Source organism: Pinus tabuliformis, chromosome 1_2 (assembly GCF_031772625.1).
Source record: "Pinus tabuliformis cultivar Carrire ecotype Pingquan chromosome 1_2, CPIR1, whole genome shotgun sequence".
NCBI classification, from domain to species: Eukaryota; Viridiplantae; Streptophyta; class Pinopsida; order Pinales; family Pinaceae; genus Pinus; species Pinus tabuliformis.
Genome location: NC_142298.1, coordinates 1,271,389,524 through 1,271,413,570, shown reverse-complemented (window position 1 = coordinate 1,271,413,570; position 24,047 = coordinate 1,271,389,524).

Sequence of the window (24,047 nt, the reverse complement as noted above, 5' to 3'; positions counted from 1 at the left end):
TGATTGGCCTACTCAAAACTATCTTCACATTCCACCATCCATTAAAACTTCTTACCTTTCCATTCCAATGATGTGATAGGATATGCAATGTGTGAGAAGTTCCTGATGAACCTCTTATAGTAACCTATCAATCCCATGAATGTTCTCACCTCATCTACATTCTTAGGAGCTTCCCATTACATGATGACCCTTATCTTTTCTAGATCTATTGCTATGCCTTCCTTGGAGACAAAATGTCCCAAGTAGTGTACCTCAGTCTGAAATAAGTTGCACTTAGATATGATTAGCATAAAACTGATACTCTCATAGAAATCTCAGCATTGATGCTAAATGTTCGACATGATCTTCCTCATTTTTAGAATATACTAGTATGTCATCAATGAATACAATAACAAACTTGTCCAAATAAGGACACAACACACTATTCATAAAATACATGAGTGCAGATGGAGCATTAGTCAAACTCAATGGAACAACAACAAACTCATAATGCCCATACCTAGTCCTAAACATGGTCTTGAAGATATCCTCTTCCTTGATGTGTACTTGATGGTACCCCAATCTCAAGTGGATCTTAGAGAACATTACTGCTCCCTTTAGCTGATAAAACAAATCATCAATCCCTGGCAAAGGGTACCTGTTCTTTATCTTTACCTTATCCAGCTACCTATAATCAATGCTCAATCTGAGAGTACCATCTTTCTTCTTTATGAACAACAATGGTGCGCCCCAAGGCGATACATTGGGTCTGAAGTACCCTTTGTCCAACATCTCCTTTAGCTACAACTTCAAATCTACTGACTCAGGTGTGTTCATCTTGTAAGGTGCTTTCAATGCTGGAGCTTCCCATAGCACTAACTCAATAGAAAATTATACCTCCTTGTGAGGTAGAAACTCTAAAATGTCCTAATGAATTTGACCTTGAAACTACTGTAATACTGAGTAGCTTCTCAACACATCAACATCCTCAATGTCCTTACCCTTGTCACTGGAAATGTGTACTTTAAACATCACACAACGTTTTCTATAACTATGCTTAGCTTGCATAGTGGTAACCATCCTCACTAATATAGGCTTCTTCTTTCCCTGAAAGGTCCTCTTTTCCTCATTATCATCCACAAACTGAATGAAATTTTAGAAACAATCCACTTTGGTTTTGTAAATGTATAACCAATGCATACCCAAAAACATACTATACAATCCTAATGGAAATACATTCAAACGTGCTACTGTGGGAATACATTTAGCTCAAATGCACAAGGTCGTACCTAATGGTGAACTCACTTCTTTGTACCAGTAGCCAACTATACCAACCAAGATTCTACATGCACTTCTTTTCTCAAACCACAATTATTTACCAGGTCAGGATTAATATAACTATAGTTAGAGCTTGGATCAATCAAAATAGAAGCAACTTGATCACAAAGATTACCGTCTATCTTAATGATTGATGCCTGATGATCCACTTGCCTGTTTTCCACAACTGCATAGATCTGAGGAATATTATGACCAAAATCACTGATTATATTCACCTCCTAAGCACTTTAGATCTAGGGTCTACCACCAGTCTGATACCACGGACAATCCCTCTTATGATGATCCTTACCACGTATCTAAGATTGCAATGGTTCCCTACCACTGCCTCTAGCCTGCTTCTCTCCATGTCCCTTCTCAACTTTATTGAATCTCTTTTAAGGAACTACATTACCTTTTTCACTTGGATCTTGAGGTCTTCCTCACTTTGGTGGTAATTTTTCTTTAGCTTTTCCATTTCTCTTCAAGTCATGTTTTGGCTCAACCTTGTGTTTTGACTACTCATAACAATGCTTCAACTTTTGGATGGCCTCCTCTAATGATCTAGTCTCATTGAACCCTATCTGGTCTCTATATTCAACTAGAAATCCATTGATGAATCTATGAACCTTGGCCTTCTCCTCTCTAAGGTAAGGCACATATCTTAACAACTCCAAAAATCTGCTAGTGTACTCCTCATCTATCATAGAAACCCATCCGCAACGCATAAAACTCCTTACCTCTACCATCATAGTACCTCTCAGACAAGTGATTCTTCTTGAAGAGCTTTTCAAATGCATGCTAATTCAAATCATCCTCATGTATTTCCTTGACATTATTCACATCTTCCCACCCTATATTCACTTTACCTTTAAGACTGAAAAGGGATATCCTTGCTTTCATGTTTTTTGAGTAATCATGCAATCTAAATAATTTCCTCATGACAAGCAGCAAAGCCTTCGCATCTTGTGATTTCTTCACCTCTCCATCAAAGGTAGGTGTCTTTTCCTTCTTGAACTCATTTGGTAAGTATCCCCTATCATTCCTCTTGTATTGATGATAATGATGTCTATTAGAGCCAAAAATAGAGTAATACATGTGTTTGTTACCCCTCCTATCCAAAGTTTCCAAAATCCTGCCATCTCTAATAGTGTCAGATCTATCTGACCTATGTCTAGTATGATGTATTCTGCCATATGCCCCATTATTTATTTCCTCATGTCAGCTAATCCGAACAAGTCCCCATCGCTACAAATTTGACAAACCATTAAGTAATATCACATTCACCTTTGCTTGTTTCTCTTGTTCTTGCATAATCTTGTCATTTTCTTCTTTGAAACTCCTTATTTCTTCCTTCAAGCTTCTCAATGTGTCTACCAAGTCAAAAGAGTTCCCCACACCATGTTCCCCATCTTATGCATAGGCAGATTCTATGTATTGTACCACCTTGCTAGCCATCTGATATTTTTCCTGCAAGGCATACTGTGTTAGCTAAACCAAATCACCATAAATCAATGTACTTTACCATAATCGGGGAGGACACCTTGTCTGCAAGATCATCAAATCAGAGTGGTGCATGTAAGACATAATCATAATCATATAAACATATATCAATAAGTGTATCAACAAATAACCATCATACTAAATAGGGTCCATTCATCAATGCAAGGCCATATCAACAATGCATGCTATGACCTCATGCATGACAACAACCATTACTCTAGTATACACATTGTCTCATGCAACTATCCACCTACATAATAAATTCCTAATCAACTACACATATGCATAACCACATGTAGTCGAGTATAAGTGATCAATTCTTTTAATCAACCTACAAGATTGATGCATGCAATCAAATAACTAAGAATGAAACCTAATGTACAAGGATGTAATCAAGCTACATATAATTGTAAAACCAATCATATACTCATGATGATGCATTCCATTAAATCGACATCAATTTCCTCATCATAATCTTAATACTACCATGATCAATATGATGCAGTGCAACAAGCACATGGAATGCAAGTGTAAGAGTTGCACATGAAATTGACATGCATGCATGACTGACACATGCACCCATATTTGTAGCACCATATATGACCTAAAGAGAGTGCAACTATGCCTTGATACCAATCTGTAACAGCCCCCTCCAAGTCTACATAAACTAACCTTGCCAACCAAGGTAAACATGAGGAGATATGCTACTATAATCATTTTCAGCCTCCTATGTCACCTTAAGGAAGTGGAATCAACAGAACATCACATACAGTTATCCAATGTCATCAACATAACCCTTAGAGGACAAGTCAGCCACTGAGACAACCAATCCTTGGGTCTGACTATTATTCTGCATCTCTTAGACTATAATTGTTGTCATGTTATGGGAAAAGGAGTGACCAAAAAACAAAGTCACTGTCATAGGCCTTCCTACCAGTTACTGTGGACCAGAATTGCCAGTTTTGTGTTAGCGACCCCGCGATTTAAGCCTATTTTATAGCTTAGAATCCTGGGCTTTGCCTAGAACTTGTTGAAAGTTTTAGAATTAATTAAAAGAATAATAACAATGTTGATCAATAAAAAACCACCCTGAGTACTAGGCCTAAGAATCCCCAACCGAGACTAACATTTTGTCAAACACTTGGCATCAATGCAACCTACAATTCTAGGATACAAGACAAAGAATAAGTGACTGAAACAACTTGTGAAAGATAACCAAAAGGATCACCTCCTTCTCCATTGAACTACTAAATCATCAATTAGGTCTTGCATCCATCGATTTAATAGTTACAAGTAAATACATGAAATAATCATGACATGAACCAGTCATTCAACCATGTTTATAACCAACATCAAACCATGTAAATATCATAGACATGAAAGCCATTAAATCCACATATAAAACAATGCAAAAGTAGGAGAAAACAACTTGTATTAATCATAGCCAAATCTGACCAGGTTTGGGACTTCCACTTACCACCTGACCATAAACATGTTTGAACCAAATCTCTTTCAGCTGGTCACCCTCATGCCATATTCCAAGCATGAATGTTGGATCTCATAGAAAAATCAATCCAAGAACAACCAAGGGAATCCAGAGGTTAAACCACATCCACCCTCACCAAACCGTGATCACACCAAAACCAGTTCTCCGATCATAACTGAATAGAGCATGGAATGCCATCTAGAATCCATCACTATCCTTGAGGAATTTTCCATCTCCTTGTCTTTGAGGCTTTATTGAAATAAAAACCTAGATCACTAAGCCATAAACCAAGACTTCTCCCTTTGGCTTTACTATTTATCTTGCCAAAACCAGTCGAGGGATTCCTATGCCTTTGGGAATGAACCTTGAGACTAATATTTCCTCGGATTCTGAATTCCATCCTGCAAACGAAAACTCAAATACCAAAATAAACATCCCAACATACCATGGCGTCTAAGAAAAGGCTAGGCTAGTATGAAATCCACTGTCATAACCTGGAAAATAAACCATGCCACCAGCAACAAGAGAACCATACACCAACCTGAAAATCCATGCATGTGCAAACGAGCTAGGAAATCACACATGCAAAAGGTTACCTGCAAGTAGTCGTGTTGAAGCTGCTTAATCCTACTTTTCTTTCCTTGTTCCTTGCTTGCCTTGCTTTCCTTTTCTTGTTATTCCTTTTCCTTGCTCCAACTAGAGTGCTTCAAGAAAAATATAAGTGACGAAGAGAGTGAGAGAGAGAGAGAGAGAGAATAATGAGAGAACCCCAAACTTGAACTAAAAAAAGGTTACCAACTAATCCGTAGAACCCTGTTTATGAATGACACCTCTAATTTATTCATTTTCCATTATTTTTATTCAATTTCCTCCTCACATGCAATCTATGACCTTTCACCTTACTTTTCTCCTAATTTCCTTTATTTTCATAAATAAATGTGCCAAAATGTCATTTTTCCTTTTAATGCCTTTGTCTTAGCCTTTGCCAATGTAGAAATTCCCAATCCTGTAGACACCTGGTAATGTAATGTACTAAAGAAAAACACTTGATCTACTTCTACAAACAATTTAGCATAAGCTTAATCAAACATGAGCAACATCAAGCATGAATAGATATAACTGAGAATGAGAAGTAATCAACCATAATGTTATAAACGTTTTTGTGCCTTACAGCATTGAGCATGAAATCTCCATAATCCAAGGGATCCAAAGTCCATAAAAGAGTTGTTCCTACTGCTAAAGGAACAAGGTCAACAAGAGACAGCTTCTCCCAAAAGTTCTCCACCAAAAACCACTCAGAAACAGTCAATTCAGGATCAATTCAAAGGCTCCACTAGCTGTCTGTGTTGAAATGCAGAGATTACACTGGCTAGGTGCACTGCAACGCAGGTAGAAGCACTACCAGGGTGCTCTGAGCGGGAAATGACAAATGGCAAGTTCATTCAACGAGGTGGAAAGACCGTGGAAGCTTCCAGAATCTTCCTCAATGACACTTGCCTCAATGAATTCGACTAGTGATGAGTAAGAGGTTCTCAACCTCCAAGTGGAAGCAAGAACTGACAGAGAGAAGCCACAAGTCAAAACATAAGTTGACTCATCCTCTCTGCTTACATCTATATATGGATCTCTCACCCAGAGGTTCAGGACGCTGGAATTTTGTACTTTGCAGAGAATTGCTGTTGGTTTGAGATTGAGATTAGTACATTGGGTGATTTATGCTTTGTTGGAGGAGAGGAAGGGATTCTTTTGCTGGGAGGTAGATGGTAGATCGGGACTCACTTGGTTGTATCTCCTCTTGAACCTTGTTATCATATCAATAAAGCTACTTGAGTTTCTCCTATATGCTTGTATTTCAATGATGTTTTGTTATATTTGCATATTTAGTTTATATCTGATCCTAAACTAGTTATGAATGTGAATCTATATCTTTTGTGTAGTTTTCCTCTCTTGTGATCTTGCAGGAACTGGGTGAAGCTAGACTAGTGAAAGAGCAGGCAACGGGAAGCGAATGAAAGAGAGAGTGATTGGATCGACAAACTAGCGGAAGACACCGGTTAGTTACATCCTTCTTTCTCTATTTGCATCTCATAAAGAAGAATACTCAGATAGTTTTCCTTGTTTGTTGCTAAGGCACTACCACCTCTTAGAGTGGGATAGGGGCATTCCGAATTGGATACTTTTCCCAACAACAAATTGGCGACTCCGCTGGGGAAAGTATCTTGTTAGTTTATTTGTGTTTCCATTGCTATTCATTTCATAAACTCAAGAGTGCCGAATCGAACTGCATTTGCTATTTACAAATGCAAAGTAGAGATCAGATGCTCTAGTCCACTCACTGGGCCTGTTTATGATCTGAACAGCTGATCCAAAAGTGCTCTAACAACCCTTTGTGATAGATCTTAGTCCTCCTATAAATCATCCTCCTGATTGTACCTAATTGATAGCTTTTATCCAGCCAAAAACTGTAGATCAAACTGCAAACTGTAACCCAGAACCCAGAAACATCTCTCGTTTCTGCTTCAGCGCAGACTCTATGAAGAGGTTCTGCATTTCAACGCAGGTCCCGTGAAGGCTACCTGCGCTAAATGTCAGATTCTCTGTGTTGAGGGTGCGCTGATCAGTCTTTTCCTTGTGCAGCTGTGGTTCCCTGCTTCCTTTTGCTCAGTTTTCTCTCTATTTTTTGCAGCCTGTTATCAGTCAGAGTACCTATCTAAAACCCCTTTTCTTTGCCTCAATTTCGCCTCGGTTGTATAAAGAAACTGTATTTGTTCTTTGTGTATTTGTTACATCATTTGCAGTTTCCGATTACAAAAGTAAACTAGTCATACTGTCGCCCCTAGATCTAGACCTGTCGTAAGTGTCGTTTTGATCTTAGGAGTGAGTTTGTTTGCTGTTCACAGTTGATTTAGCTTTTACTTTTGTCTTTTGGTTTGAATTTATGCATTTCAAAGTGTCGAAACAAGTAAATCATAAAGTGTCGTAATCGTCTTTTTGATTTCGAAAAAGGAACTTGTTTGTGTTTTCACTTGAAATCGAATTCAAATTTATATAACAACTTTCTTTTTAGGCATCAATATTGAGAAAGTGAAAAAAAATACATGCATATGTGCATTTGCATTTTGACAGTTTGTATGTTGATTTAGGAAAAAGTGCATTATTGTGTGCTCTATGCTCTTTGAGAAAAGATGGTGTCTTTCTTTTCCCCTTGTAGCTAGGATTTTCATTGTTGAAAATATATAAAAGCTTGCTTATCATCTTTAGACTGCATTTAGGAATTGTATCATACATCTCGTGGTGATCCAAAAAGGAAAACTTCTAAGAAAGATCAACCTAAACTAAGTTGAATGAACTTAACAACGCTTTGTAACATAACGCACAACATAGAGGTCTAGGCTAGAGAAGTGTTCCGACGTCGTAAAACCTGGTCACTGGTCGCCTCACTGATGGTTGGGTGATTCCTCCTGAGAGACGATAAGTGCCAGTATGAATTGTGCTCCCACGTACCGTCGCATATATATTGGGAGACCCCTATAGGAATAAAACCTTTATCCATAGGAAGTCGTGTCGACCGCCCTACTGATCGCAATGCACTGAACACAGCATTCAGGAAGATTGACCGCCCGTACCCTAAAAAGTATTCTGTGGTTTTGCGAAAAGTTTGGCACACCCTCTACCTAGAACTCCAGCGCAATTCCTTTTGGCCTTTTTCAGACTCTATAACAGAAAAAGTCCATCCGATCATTTGTCACTTCGGGCTCGTTAAAACATCGAAGGAGACTAGAGTCATCTTTAGCTTTTTCTCGACTCTTTAAAAGTGAAAAAGCAAGTTGTGTCTAAGCGTCGTTAAAAATTTATTTTAAACGGAAGAATCACCCCTTTTTCCTGCTTTGATCTTTAGGTTGAGAAAATGGAGCCCACCAACCAAGGAATTCCCCTTGGTGGAAATCCTAGTCCCTTCTCCTCTTGGGGAGATGTTGGTGTGCCCCATATGGCCACATTATCGCTTCCAGGACTGACAATTGGTCTGCCGGTCTGGCTTTTCTCAACCAATGTCGTTCAGAACACCACTATTCCTCAACAATCGAATCAACAATTAGACGAGTCTAGAATTTCCCACCAACCTTCTACTTCCTATAATTCTTCCTCTCTTCCTTCCTCTTCGCGTGACGGAATTGGTAAGACTAAAAACCAAGTTCCTAAGGAGAAGAAGGAAAAGAAGAAGAAAGAGAAAAAGAAGAAGGAGCCAAAGGCAAATAAGGGAAAACAAGTGTCGTCTGATGAAAATCCACACACAGTACTGACCAGGCCTAGATCGCCATGTGTCATTTGCAAGGGAGACCACTTTCATAGAGATTGTCCCTGCATCCCTCGGATACTAAGGGACTGGTCTCCCCGTTTGCATAATCTGGTGTCATCAACCTCTGATAGCCATGTTGAAAGTACACCGTCAACTAGCGAAAGTGAAGTTCTAGGACAGAAAGGGAGGGCTAGACCTCCCTGTAGACTGTGCGAAGGCAACCATGCCCTCCATCGTTGTCCCTTCTTAGACGAGGCTAAAAGAGTCTTGGAAGATCGTCCGGTTTCACCGTTACGACTTCCTCCTGGATACAAAAAACTCTTGCCAAGTCCTTCGTTAGTTGAAAATCCAGCTCGCCCACTCAAGTGGTTAGCTGAAGCGTCTATCATTGAGGATAAACCGACTGAATCCATACCCGACGAAAGTCAAAAGGTCGAGGTGGCAGTTGACCCGGTCTTGCCTTCAGAGGATTTATCTTCGAATGATACAGTCACTGAAGAGGATAAGGATGACACCATCTAGATTCTTTTCATCAACACAGACTCCGACGAACACGGGGGCAATGCACCCATTCCTTTATCGCAGGAAGGAACTTCGTCAGAGCGATATCCGGCTGTCTATTCGGTCCCACCACCAAGCAACCTAGTTGTGTCCTTCGACTGGAACCAACTAGGCAGACCCCGGTTGCCAGCCAGCATACCATTCAGAATTATCGTTCAAATATACAGAATGGTAATGGCTGGCACCATCATTGATGAGGGATCATCTGTGAGTATCCTTTCCTCTATTGCTTGGAAAGTGCTTGGTTCGTCAATGCTTTTGCCTGAAATGAGAAATTTGACAAGCTTCGATAAAGGAACCAGTCGACCTTTAGGGATCCTCCCCAATGTGCCTATCACATTGAAAGGGAAGACCGCTCAAATGAACGTGATGGTCGTTCAAGGACCCTTGGATTATAACCTACCCCTTGGACGAGACTATATATATTGCATGGGAGCCATCGTCTCCTCACTCTTTAGAGTAATGTGTTTTCCGCACAAAGGAAGAGTGGTCAAGCTCATGGACCAGCTTTCGTTTCCCGGATCACGCATCGCAAATAGTCACATACCATCCCTAAATGGTCTTTTCATGCAAGAAATGTCTCAACCCACGGTCTGTCCTCCCGATGAGTGCGAGTGATTCGGAAGGATATGACTAGACCCCAGGGGGCATGCGTCCTGGTCTGCTTCGGCAGGAAAACTTTGGGTATATGGTAGGTTTCCGCGGGAGAATATGACTAGTCCATACCCCGTCCGTGATAGAAGAGGGGTTGTTCTAGAATAAGATTCTTTTTTCAAAGTTATGTGAAAGGGCGGGCGTCGTCATTCACCTTTGTTCATCTCGGTGGACATCGCCGAAGAAGTGTTTTGTTTGAAAGATTAATAGAACAATCTTTGGGTAACCTGAAAGAGGTAGGCCTCTCTCGGTAAAACAAATGTTTTGGTGGAAAATGAAGTAGGGGTAACCTTGAAATCATACTTTATACCTGGGGGCATGCAAATCTTTTGGAGTGCAAGCAAGGGGCGGCTATTTATTTTTTAAATTTTTAGGTCCTCCCTTTAAACCTATAGGTCTAACCCTTTAAACTCATAGGATTAGTCGTTTCCGAACTTGCATAACGAAAGGATTCGGGGCAAAGCTTTGTAAGGTGCAAGCTCCATAAAAAATGGAACCTTGAATGAGACATTCTTATCATATGACTGGATTAATCGAGTAGTTTTAGCACATAGTTCATGCTCGTTAAAAAATAAACATAAGATCGAGCAAGTGTTTCAATCCGCGTTTAAGCTCGTTAAAAAATGAACTACCCGGTAAATAACCACTGCGAATGTAGATTTATTAGCCATTAAAGCCTTGGTCGTGTTTGCACCATCACCTCCACTTTTCCATTGGCCGATCATTCACCTCCATTTGATTGTTTACCCATTTTGAGGAACAGTTGCGAAGAGTGATTTCACTTAGCCATCCTTGTGACACTGCCGTGATTGGAAAATTCCAAACCTTACCTGGAATCAGCTGCTAACCCATTTCATCACTCGTTCCTCAAAAGACGAGTCTTCTTTAAGCTCTTTTCATCTGACTCGTAAAATATGAAAAGATTGCCGAGTTTTGGCCTTCCAGCTCGTTAAAGCAACCAGAAGTGCTATCCCTCCTCTAGATTTTAATCTTTTTGGACCTGAGGGATTATTGCACAAAAAGATCGAGCGCTTGTTTTGTTCGGCTCGTTAAAACTATCGAAAACTCATCCCTTCTGTATTGTTTTATACTTTTTCGGACTTAAGGGATTAGATGACGAAAAGGAACTTTGGAGTTATCTTTACGTACCTTTTCAGACTCTCTAAAATTGAAAAGGACCGAGTTATCTTTGTCGTTAGACTCGTTAAAAAGCATTAATAGCGACAAACTTGTCTTTAGACGAGAACGAGTTTCACTATCGCTAGGCTCGTTAAAACATAGCGATGGGTTTGCCCGAAGGGAAAATTATAGAACAAGCATATGTTATCCTCCTCAAGCTTGACAAAAATAAAGAGGTATTGGTCAGAAATGACTGGGGAAAAATTGGGAAGAAACTCAAAGAACTTTTATTGGTAGCAAGTCGCTCTTGAACATGACACTTCCACTCCGTGCCTGAGTCGGGTTGGGTTGTTTCATTCACCGGTCACATCACCATGGTCTCGTCATACCATCCACCATTGGGGTAAATGCTACCAATCCATCACACAAGTTTTTCCGATATGTTCAAGAGAAGTCATCCAGAGAAGTCAACCATGTCCCATCCACTACCATACATTATCCTTCATCCTTTCATGACCGCCACCCTGAACCATATATCATCAGATCGTTTTCACCTCCATCAAAATCATTTGCTCCATTCCATGTCACTGATGTGGGATACATTAAGGCCCTCCTTTGACGGATCACTTCTTGTCGACATCAGATCATTATCCAAGAAGTTGATCTAGGAACACCCCATTCAGTACTTTGAAGCTTGCATGCCTCAATGGAAAGTTTCTCACTTCCGACGACAGGTATACATCAATGACCTTCGACCGAAAGATTTTGCGTGGTGTTTGACGCCAAGTCCTTTATTCACACCACGTGAATTGTACTGTAGTACCTTGAGGGTCATTATCATTATTAGTGATTCCTCTCGTGCTTGTTAACAGTTTACATCATTGACTGGTAATCAAGCGATGTCTTTCCATGTTCGACTTCAGAACATTTCTCACATGGATCGACTTGTACTTAGAGTGAAGATTGAACGAGATTGAAGACCCCAGATCTAGTTTCATCCATCTGGGCTGCGATATATATTCAGGAAAAATAAAGACATTGACATGTACAACATTGCAACAGATAATCATCCTACCAAAAGGATGATGATTTCATCAAAATCATCAGTCTACCATCAGACGATTGTCTGTTCTATGTACAGAAAAATGAATTTATAAAGCTGAGCATGGGAATGCCCGCCTCAGCTAGAACATAAAAGCAGTATGAAAAATAATGTATTTTATTGTATCTTATTACAGGTCTCCTCCTAGCATCGAAAGAACTTCGGATCCTCCTAATAAAGCATTTCACCTGATAAACGGCCTCATACTTTAGGGGGAAACTGTTATAGACATTTTTGTGCCTTACAGCATTGAGCATGAAATGTCCATAATCCAAGGGATCCAAAGTCCCTAAAAGAGTTGTTCCTACCGCTAAAAGAACAAGGTCAACAAGAGACAACTTCTCCCAAAAGTTCTCCACCAAAAACCACTCAGAAACAGTCAATTCAGGATCAATTCAGAGGCTCCACTAGCTGTCTGCGCTGAAATGTAGAGATTACACTCGCTAGGTGCACTGCAATGCAGGTAGAAGCACTACCAGGGTGCGCTGAGCAGGAAATGACAAATGGCAAGTTCATTCAACGAGGTGAAAAGACCCTGGAAGCTTCCAGAATCTTCCTCAATGACACTTGCCTCAATGAATTCGACTATTGATGAGTAAGAGGTTCTCAACCTCCAAGTGGAAGCAAGAACTGACAGATAGAAGCCACAAGTCAAAACATAAGCTGACTCATCCTCTCTACTTACATCTATATATGGATCTCTCACCCAGAGGTTCAGGAGGCTGGAATTTTGTACTTTGCAGAGAATTGCTGTTGGTTTGAGATTGAGATTAGTACATTGGGTGATTTATGCTTTGTTGGAGGAGAGGAAGGGATTCTTTTGCTGGGAGGTAGATGCTGGAGCGGGACTCACTTGGTTGTATCTCCTCTTGAACCTTGTTATCATATCAATAAAGCTACTTTAGTTTCTCCTATATGCTTGTATTTCAATGATTTTTTGTTATATTTGCATATTTAGTTTATATCTGATCCTAAACTAGTTATGAAAGTGAATCTATATCTTTTGTGTAGTTTTCCTCTCTTGTGATCTTGCAGGAACTGGGTGAAGCTGGACCAGTGAAAGAGCAGGCAGCGGGAAGCGAACGAAAGAGAGAGTGATTGGATCGACAAACTAGCGGAAGACACCGGTTAGTTACATCCTTCTTTCTCTATTTGCATCTCATAAAGAAGAATACTCAGATAGTTTTCCTTCTTTGTTGCTAAGGCACTATCACCTCTTAGAGTGGGATAGGGGCATTCTGAATTGGATACTTTTCCCAGCAACACATAACACAAAAGATATATCACTGGGAAAAGCACCATCCTGAAACCCCAACTCTGTATTATCATACAAGTGGAAATCTTGTTCAAGTTACAAAAAGAATCAGCTCTCAAGCTATCCTGCTCTCTCTGTAATCAAATAATACAACTCACAGACTCAATATACATAGAATATATCTTCTTCAAGCCCTCTAAGCCTCCTATTTCCTTGTGTAGTTTTGATTGAGGTCCAATGATATCACATGTGTGAATTGCCCTCATCACACTCACTGTAACCTCAGGTCCAACTATGCAATCCATAAGGAATAATATTCCTTCTACATGCAAGCAATATTCACCAAGGAATATCATAGCAACTAATAGTACACTGTCCCTTTATCTGATCTCAACTGGGTCCCTGAATGAATTGACATGCATGAGTTATCCATGAGTGAATGTTCAGTTATCTGAATTACAGTAGTTACATGCATGCAAGCATTAACTAATTGAACTCTCATTAATTTAACAAACTATTAAATTAATCTACCTAGACTTGACTAAGTTAAACTAAGTCAACTAATTACAACTCATCCTTATCTCTTTAACCAAAGGTTAAATTCTTCAATCAAAGGAGAAATTGTTGCATGTCCTCACATAGACTTCCAGTTTGATTTTCCTTAACTAATAAACTCAATATGAATTAATTAATTAATTTTCAAACTGTTGTTGATATCAAATTCGAATTTTACGTCCTATGTTTAGTCCAGGGACTAGCTAAAATAAGAAGGGATCCCAAAATGCTATTTTTTAGAAAAGCTATTTTTAGCACTTTCACTTTTCACCCATTGTTGCTAAGATCTCCAATGGCTAAACTGCTATTTATAGCTCAGTTATTTATAACAATGCTATTTTTAGCATTTTCTATTTTTAGAATTTCGTGTTGCAAATCTCAACACTCCCTCTCAACAAGAAAGGGATTGTCAGCAACCCCGATCTTGTCTCTGTGGAACTTGAACTTGCATTTTGACAATGCCTTAGTCAAAATATCTACATCCTGCTCCATGGAGGCACTTCAGTGCTCGATGCTATCCAAATCATATTCACTATACCTCAAGGATCAATGGCTATAGTTTCAAATGAAGACATTAGAACAATAGGGAACAATTCCACTCCAAGACTATAGAAAATTCATAGAGCTATGTCACAAGGGCACCCTCGAAGACAAGGCCAAAATATCTTAATTTTACCTACACAACTTTTCCTTGACAGATTTGAATGTGCAGAACCCCAATGCAAAGTTGGGGGACTTGCATCTGATGGCCCTTGCATCATGGATGGGTCATGAGAAGGCCAGGGATGAGGAACTAAAGAGAATAGTAGAAAAAGGGGAAAGAGATCCCCTCTACATCAGAGTAGAACAAATAAATTCCATGGTTGTCATTAGTAACCACAACATCATTTCCAATGATTCCCAACTTGCACCAAGCTACCTGGCTACACAAGAACAGGGCATATCCCATTTTGAGAAGACTTTAAGATTGGTGGGGAGTGAAATCCATGAATCACGTGAGAGGAGATGGAGCAAACTGTCACACTATCTAAGGATCAGAGAGTACCACACCCATGAGAGGTTGAGAAATGTTGTGGAAAGGACCCCCTTGTATAAGAGTTCCATGCAGAGAGTAAAGATAAAGTGAATTGGACTAAAACTGAGTCCACCCTTGTTTGTGGGTCTGTTAGAAGGTAGGAAGGAAGACGATAAAGGAAAGCAGTGGAAAGAGATAGAGAAAGATGCAAGGTTCTATCCTCAAGAGGAAACTCCATCAACAAAGGCCTAGGATGTTAGAGACGCCACAAGAGCTATGAAATACATGGATATATAATAAGTTTCTTAGAGGATGATGAACACTTTTAGTAGGGGGTGACGATGAGGTTCATCAATAGGTAAACTATATGAGTCACAATCCCACTCTCCATCTTATTTAAATTAACTTTTCTCACATTTATTTACATGTTTTGTTATATTTTTCTTAGTGAGAAGACTGAAGGTGAGTTACTATATCATGTGGCCTAATGTGTATTAAATGCAGGAATTGGAGCAGTTTTGGGTTAACTTAAGTGCAAGAACATGAAGGGGGAAAGCAAGAGATATTTTAGCAGATTGGTTTCCCTCCTTAACTCCTCAAATCATTTGAATATTCCACCACCATATCCCATCATATCGGAATTACTAGCAACTAAGAAATCTGAGTCCATTGATATCCAAGCTAGTGACAATTAAGAAAGAGTCATACTCGAGTTAGCGAGACAAATCTCCCTATTTTCTAGGGATTTTTTGAGACCTCTAGTTTTGTGTAAATAAGAGAGACAAGGGACTCATTAGTACTGGATTTTTTGATGTAGCCAAGAGGCAATTAGAACTGAAACATTATGATTGTTATTCTATTGTTGTATTCAACATTTTGATGATAATGAGAAATTTTACCTTGATCCGGCACTGAGTTGACTCATACGACTAAATATCTTGGTTTAGGGCCCAACCCTAGCAACAGAGGTTCCTCTTTTTGTATTTGTATTCTTAGATTAAAATGATAGTTAGTTGCTAAAGTTATTTATGTTTTCTTTAGATTAACAAGTATTTGAATGATTGCTTAATCTTGTTTCCATTATTTTGAAGAAGTAGATCAGAGGTGTAGTAGTGAAGGAAGGTTCTCTAGAAAATATTGTGACATTGGCCTCTTCCTCATCTCCCTCATGGGATCATGATTAGAGGGTTCCATTCTCACAACCCCAAAAACATAGTTGTCTTTTAGTCATTGCATAGCTTAGGGTTCATTTTTAGATAGATCATTGTTTATGATTTCTTGGAAGTGCCTGCACTTGTTATTTTGTTTCTTGAGTTTTCTATATCTTAAAAAGGAATTCCATTTCATAGATCTAGTCATTAGAAATAGATAGATCAGCCTTCTCAAATTCAATTCATCTTTTCCATGTTGATATGTAGTGATGCATAAATGAAGAGAAAAATGGGTTTTGTTACAAGGATTGCTGATCTGTAGGGAGGAACTCATCTAACGATCTTCACCTAAGCCCTCTCCACATTCTATGAAGGCATACCAGCCCATAGTCCAAATCTCCATTTTGCAGCCACCGTGAGTAGCCACCTTAGGCAAATCTAACTTCCCTATAGAGTTTGGCTTAGCCTCGTGCAATGTGAACCTTCCCTACACCTTATCTCACTATCATACATCTCTCCAACACCTCATTCGACTATTCTTTCCCTCCTAAAGATTTCATCTAACTTCTTGTAGAAAACCAGGACATCCTATAGCAAACTAGGACATCTTCTAGTAGTTTCTTGTAACAACTATAGGATCTCCTATTGTAGCCTGTTTGACCCTGTTTTGACCAGATATGCTAGTTTGAGAGTAGGTTAGGCCCTCATCATGGATTCCAAGCCTATCATTGCTGTTGAGGTCATCTCTCCCATACCTTCCCCCCTGCAAGATCAAACAGAATAAGCATGGTATTTACATTTCTGAATTTAGAAATTAAAAGACTCTTTTCCTGCAAATAAAAAATGAAATAATTGGTGCATGCTTATATAAATCATAGAATGATAGAACAACTTCCCACGTCCAAATAGTCCAAATAGCTAGATAATCAATTGCACAACTAACCTAGTTTTTTTCTACAAGTAATTTGTGTTATTTCCTAGCTAGATGATTTATGACATTTGATAACATTTATCTTTCAACAACTTTCATTTCCTAAATAGGAAAGAACTTACTTTCATACATTAGAACTAGCTTTAAATTTGTTGTGAGTGGTGAAACTCCTTATAGTTAATAGAATACTGGTCTGGAGCCATATTGGTATAGCACCCTAGTTGAGAAGTGGCATGAGCAGAATGGTACATCTGTTGTGTATATAGCATTGTCACGTCCAAGTTTGTATGAAGCCCTTGTTTGATAATGTAAAGTTGGTAGCCCTAGGAGTTGTAGTATCCTTGCTGCAATATTGAGGCTCATCAATAGCTTCGTTCTCGTGTTAGTAAGAATGCATATAAGTATGATCTTTACACTGGGCAGTCTTTGACAAGTCTATATCACCAATCTTACAAACCATACGATGAGACTACACCCTTTTTCATGAAAATATTCCATGCTAAATGTAGTATCCATAACTAAAATTAATTTTTTGCATCATGATATCACATTTATTAAATAATGAAATTATCATTATAAAAGTCCAATTCCAATACAATGAGTCAACCACAGTTTGCAAGACGTTTTTGTAAAAACTCGCCTTGGAAGAACTAGTGAAATATATGAAACCGCTCTGAATTTTTGGAAAATGCTTGCATTGAAGTCAAGTTGGGTCCTTCTGTAAAAAACTCAGATCACGAATGTTTGAATTTTTTCTCTGTTTTTCCACAATAGGCAACTAAAATTCACTTCCTGGGCCATTTTTGAAAATTAGTTTTCATAATGATTAATCATAAATGGAGCCAAAGAACACATCCATTATGTAATATGAATCAATTTTAGAATTTTTTCTAAGCTTATCATTTCCTTCTTGCATGTTTGAATATGGATTGTCACTATTGGTCATTCTTCTAAGTTCTTTATTCTTAATATTTATAACATCTTCTTCCATGGCAACTCACAACTCCCCTCTGAGCTCATTGATAAAGTTTATGACATGCTCTACAACAGAAACTGGAACACACTCAAAAGGGAGCTGAATAGATGGGTCAATATCGCCATTTTTGAAACAAAATATTCCTCATGGTGTTTTTGAAGCAACATGATCAAATAGACCCAAGTGTTTCTTCGTTGAAGATCTCAACCTTGTAAAAACAACATTTCCCTCCAAATATGCAATAACAAATTGTAAGCCCTTCTTCTCCAAAGCAATATTTTGATGTTCCATTTTTGCATAGAAGATTGTGTTATATTCAAGGATTTATGGAGTGCTCGGTAGACTAAAATCATAATCATAAAATATTGGAACCATTTTGTTCACTATCATGGATGGAAAATTTAAGTATAATCGCATTGCTAAAATTTCAATACACTAGAAAAATATAGATATTTTGTTTATATAAATGAATTTATGCATGCAAGTTGTAACTTGTTGAAGTGAAGCTTCATCCACAAACCATGATAAAATGAAGAAAATTTTCCAAACATGAGTCTTTCACCAAAAAATTTAATAAGGAACCTCATGTTTTTTATAAAACACCCTTGATTAACTGATAAATCGAGAGTGCCCTAGTCAATCCTTTTTGAATTACCCAAATCAAACAAAGCCACTTTGAATTGTTTCATCCAATGTGAGTGCCATCAACATACAATGAATTACTTCTATGCCACTATCATCATCACTTCACTGAGAAAAATTAAGCTAGAACAAGCCCCAACTTAGTCAGCCATCTCAAAAAGGTCCTCCAAAATGGCACACAAAGACATGTGAAAGTGCTCATCCTGATGAGGTTGGAAAGACAGGAAAAAGGAGTTATACTAGAAAAAATAAATATGATGTAAATGATTATGATTCACCTATTTATATGGATGTTTCTTATGATTGTGGACTAAATTTAACCACATATTTTGAACCAACTTCCTTCAAAGAAAACGCTTCTCATGATGAATGGAAAGAAGCAATGCAAAAAGAGTATGATGCCTTGATAAAGAATGGCACTTGGAAATTGGTTGATCCTCCATTGGGAATCAAACCAATAGGCTACAAGTGGCTCTACAAGAACAAGTATAAAGCTGATTGGTCACTTGAAAGGCACAAAGTCAAGCTTGTGGAAAAAGGTTTTGCATAGAAGGAAGGGGTCGACTATGAGGAGACTTTCCTCCATAGAAAAATGAGCTACAATCTAGACACTCTTTTCCTTAGGAACTAGAATGGTTGGAAAGTCCATCAAATGAATGTAAGAACTTCTTTCTTCAATGGAGATATGAAAGAGAATGTTTTTATGTCCCGTCCAGAAGGATTTTTTGTGAAGGGTCAAGAGCATAAAGTATGCAAGATTATAAAGTCCCGGCATGGCCTCAAGAAAGCACTGCGAGCCTAGTATGAGAAGTTAGATGAGCATCTTCTCAAAATCAATGTCAAACATTATGATCTTGATGACGCAACTTTATTTGTCATGAAATTTGACAAAAAAAATTATATCTTGTGGTGTATGTAGCTGATCTTTTGATGACAGGGAACAATGAGAGCTATATTGCATCCATAAAGAAGGAATTGAGAAAAGGTTTTGAAATGATAGACTTGGGGTATGTTCACTACTATCTTGGTATTGAAGTAACTCAGCATCCAAATTTTATATTCCTCTCTTAGAAAAAGTACATTGGAGAACTCTTGAACAAGTTTGGCATGGATGAGTGCAATCCTTTGACTACTCCAATGGAATAGAACTTAAAACTTACATACATTGAGGGAAAATCTTTTTAGGATGCAAGAATGTATAGACATCTTGTAGGAAGTCTCAAATACCTTAAACATTTCATTTTTTATTGGATTCCTATCCAAGTTTATGTAAAAGCATTCTTAGGTACATTGGTCTCCTGCGAAAAGAGTTCTAAAGTACTTGAAGGGAACTCAAGACTATGGATTTAAGTATACACAGGTGAGCGACTTCAGCTTGATTGGATACTCTTATTTAGACTTAGATGGAGAAAAATAAACCGGCATATCTACTTTAGGTTATGTTATGAAATTTGGATCAAGAGTTGTCTCCTGTAGGTCACACAAACAATCAGTTCTAGAAGATTTGACAATGGAGGAAGAATATGTGGCAGCAGCTGAAGCAACAGATGAAGTTGTGTGGATCAGGAAAATTATGGAAGATTTGTAGGTGAAACAAGTGCATTCAAATCCACTCATGATTGACAACACTTATGTGATATATTTTTCCAAGAACCCAAAGTTCCATGATCAAACAAAGCCCATCAATAAAAAATACCATCTGGTTCCACATCATGTTGAGGCCAAGGTGATCCATATATGCCATTGTTCCACAAATGATCAGATTGAAAAGATATTAACCAAGGTGCTTGGAAGAGAAAGGTTCAAAATATTTAGAAAAATGCTTAGACTCACCAGCAACCCTTTAGATTAAGGGGGGCATGTTGACACCTAATCATTGGGATTGGCTGAATATATGTAAAATAGTGTAAATAGAAATAAGAAAAATAGAAATATGAAGAGACAGCGGGATATAAATCCCAAGAGTCTCTCCCTCCATGTATATATCTATGATTAGTATTAATGAAAATACACAATTCATTTGAGGAGTTACCTCCTGGCCTCACATCAACAGTTACTTGATAAAGTTGGGATTTACAAGGAGTAATGTTGATCCAAACTTTCACTGCAAAACAGTCCAAGGTATGCCTCTCATTTTGGTATTATATGTTAATGCTTATTCATGACAGGTTCAAACCCTCTTACTCTATAATGTAAGAGGAAGTTAGATTCCAAATTTGAGATGAAAGACCTTAGTCCAATGCACTATTTCTTGGGATTAGAAGTATGGAAAAAGTTGGGCAAGATTTTTCTTGCACAAGGAAAATATGTTGTGAAAATCCCAGAGATATTTGGCATGGTTGAACGTTAGTCCTTTCCTAACCATGTGGACATGAATTTCTAGAAGTTATTGCAATAGACCTAGAAAACCCTTATGAGTATCTAAAATTAGTTAGTTCTCTGATGTTTCTTGTGAATCCTCTCCCTAACATATTCTTCGCAGTTAACACCTTGACATATGAATTCATATTATGACCGAGCCTCACCATTTACAATGGATCAATTCCAAGCATGTTCTTAAATATCTACATGGGAATATTAACCTTGGACTAAGATATGCCACTGGCGATGTTATACTACATGGTTATACAAATTTTTATTGTGTCGGTAACCCATAGCCCTCGGCACTGTGGAGGCAAAGTATATTGCAGCTAGGCTTGCGAGTTGCAAAGTAGTTTGGTTGAGAAAGATCTTTGGAGAGCTATTTGAGCAGGTTCTTGACATGATAGTCATCTATTGTGACAACAAAAGTGGGATTCATTTTTCGGAGAATCCTGTGTTTCATGACAAGTCCAAGCATATCAAGATCAGATATATTTACTTTTGTGACATGGTGCATAGAGGAAGTGTGTGACTCCATCACATTTCGACAGAGGAGTAGATAGCCAAAATCCTCACGAAGCCTTTTCTAAAAGGGAAGTTCTTTTATTCATAGAGCATCTTGGACTAGTTGAGATGACCCTTTCGAATAAGGGTCTAGGCTAGTAAAGAACATCAGGTAGTGATCTTCCCCCTTCATTGAGCTCCTACGGTGTGGAATGGAGCTATAGGGCTCCTGTGGATGAGATACCTTTGACTGATATGATAGTGATACCTCATATCTCCCCTAGTCAGAGTATGCCCTAGTTAACATCCTACCCAATTTCTGGGATAACCTATCCCATATTGAAAATGGATTGAGGGACTTGGGATAGAGTGTGATCCCTATCCCTTATAGTAGGAGTATCTTGCCCAAGTTTTTGGATGCATGTGTTCTACCATCTGACTCTTCAGGGTTAAAATGGATGATTAAGAACAATAGGGTAGAGCGTGATCCTCATGTTGATCTCACCTATTGTTAGGGACTTTGGGATAGACTATGATCCCTAAGCTCGGAATCTGTTGGTCTCGCCCAATGTCTTTCAATATGGGTTGTAGCTATGCATCACTGATGATGATGATGATGATGATGATGGCGATGATTCCTGGTTGTAACAGGATCTCTCCTATGGTGATAGAGGCAGGGTGGTAGCTGTAGCTCCCCTCCAACATTTCTTCTTCTTTAGATTTGATAATTTTCAACATGAGATGAGTAGAGATGAGTAGATATGGTAGATGATGGCAAGAGGATATGATGATCAATAGACATATATTAGAAGGTGGAATTCTCCATGGTTGACAAATATTGTTAAATTATGCAACTAGGGTTAAATTCCACTTTGGACAGCTTAATTGATGGAGATAATGATTGTGTTAAATTCCTCTTTTCAAGAGTACCAAAATTTACTTAAATATCACCCATTTTGGACAAGAAGAAGTTGGATATTTAATTTATTCTTACACATGTACAAATTGTTAGGGTCAGCCTTGGGTCAAAATACACATCTCAAGGATAAGATTGCACCCCTCAAGTTTCATATAAAATAAGTACCTTCATGCCTCATTTCTACATCACACAACACAAATTCTTCTCTCTCTTCATTTGTATGGTTCATACAAGTTAAAGGGTGACTCTCTTCTTTTCACACATGCGAGGATCTTGGAGGCAATTTTGACTTTTCTACATTCACATTTCAAGTAGACAATGTGACTGTAGTTTAAATTCACATCTTAAGCTCTTTTTAACTACAAAAGTTTGATTTATTGAGGCTCAATTGATTGGCACTAAAACCGAGGCAATCTGGGTAGTTTGACTAGAGTTGACTTTCTGGTTTGACCGCAGAAAATTGCAGACATGGACAATAGACTATCTCTCTCCTTTGAGCAAGTTTGACTGCATTTTTGAAGATTTTTTTGGGCTAAGTGAGATCAAAATTTCATGCCGATTTTGACTAAAGTTGATCAAGCTCCTAAAAGGTTGTGTTGATCGGTAACTGCTAACTTGTTAGGGCTGATTACACTGCTATTGATTGTTGTTGAGTTGGGAAGATTACAGTAAGTTCAAATTTGACCATTGTTGACCATTTTGAATAATTAGTTGATATTGAATATTGACATTAGATGTTGGCTAAGTAAAAGTTTGAATTTTACTTTTGGATGATGTACTCTTTCTATTGAAAATTTCAAGACAATATAATAAGAAGAAGACTTGTGTTGGGTAGCGGAGCCCCCATAGCAAGTTTTTGGGGCTTAAAACCTGAGTTTTGGTCCATGTAATGTAAAGACCCTGCGAAATGCGGGCACAGAGTGTAAGAGTCTAGGGTTGTCTGCCCTAAAATAATGTAAATTTAATATAAATTGTGTCAGCCTACCGAGGGTGCACGGACCATGGCATTGTGTAAAAAGAGTGAGGCTCTAAGTGTAAAAGTCAGTCTTAAGTCTTGGAAATTTTGGAGATGTAATAGTGAGATGCAGAGATCTGAGAAGAGAATAGAAGTAGATCTGAAGGTATTGGTTCATAGTAGTAGGGTAGAGGCTCTCCAGCTGAGTGCGCAGAGGCCTAGAAGAGTCCGCAGCTAAGTGCATGGACCCCTGAAGCTGAGTGCGCAGGAAGGAGTCGAGTCTATATTGGATCAATCTTTGAAGACATTATTAAGAAATATCAGTTAGCTTGACATATTGCGCATTTGGTTTATGAATCTGTAATTGAAGGTTATTTATTGATGGTACCTATTCATTTATCTATGCACACTTATATGTATTCTTATAATTGAGAATCTTCTTAGTAATTAACGAACCAAAACCTAATTAAGGAAGAAACGAGTGATTAATATTGATCGCAGTATGGCAGAAGCTGCACGAAGGTGGGTCTATGTATGCATAATCTAGTGAGCGTGAAGGCTGGATTGGGCACTGATCTCCCACACCTAGACATCCCTAGGGTGCGGAAACCTGGTTCCAACACCCTCCCATACTACCTTGGGTGAGACCTCAGTCCGTGCTCCATAGATTGTTGCCAAAAGGGCTGATAGTATCGGGGTTTTCTTGGCTAAACTCACTGCTGAACCTGGGTCAGGCCCCAAGTAGAGAGAAAATGGTTCCATTGCTAG